Source organism: Octodon degus, unplaced genomic scaffold (genome assembly GCF_000260255.1).
Source record: "Octodon degus isolate 3935 unplaced genomic scaffold, OctDeg1.0 scaffold00009, whole genome shotgun sequence".
In the NCBI taxonomy this organism is placed as follows: domain Eukaryota; kingdom Metazoa; phylum Chordata; class Mammalia; order Rodentia; family Octodontidae; genus Octodon; species Octodon degus.
The window spans coordinates 19,845,668-19,846,070 of NW_004524585.1; positions in this window are offsets into that span (position 1 = coordinate 19,845,668).

A 403-nucleotide genomic window follows, 5' to 3' on the forward strand; every position below is an offset into this window, starting at 1 on the left:
CTTATTCTACTGAGCCATCTGCCTGGCACCCAATAGGACATTTTAAATAATTAATACATTGCACATTGTTATCTTCTCAGCAGTCATTCACAGCACAAGAAGGGCATCCCATCCAAACATTACTACTAAAAATCCTTCCTCTCACTGAGCCAAGAGAAAGCAGCCATACATTTATCCTAACTATTCTGTATATACAAATACAAAATGGTCCTTCCTCTGTATCTCCCCTCTCCAGTTCAGTACTGTCAGATATGGGTATTCTATTGGCATCTAAATATTATAGGGACTGAATACAGCAAAACAATCCAACACAGTCCAGTAGTCCACAATAGTTGTGGGTTATCTGCAGAAGTTGACTAGAGCTAAATCAATGCTATTTGAATGTCAAAAATATTTGGTTAAA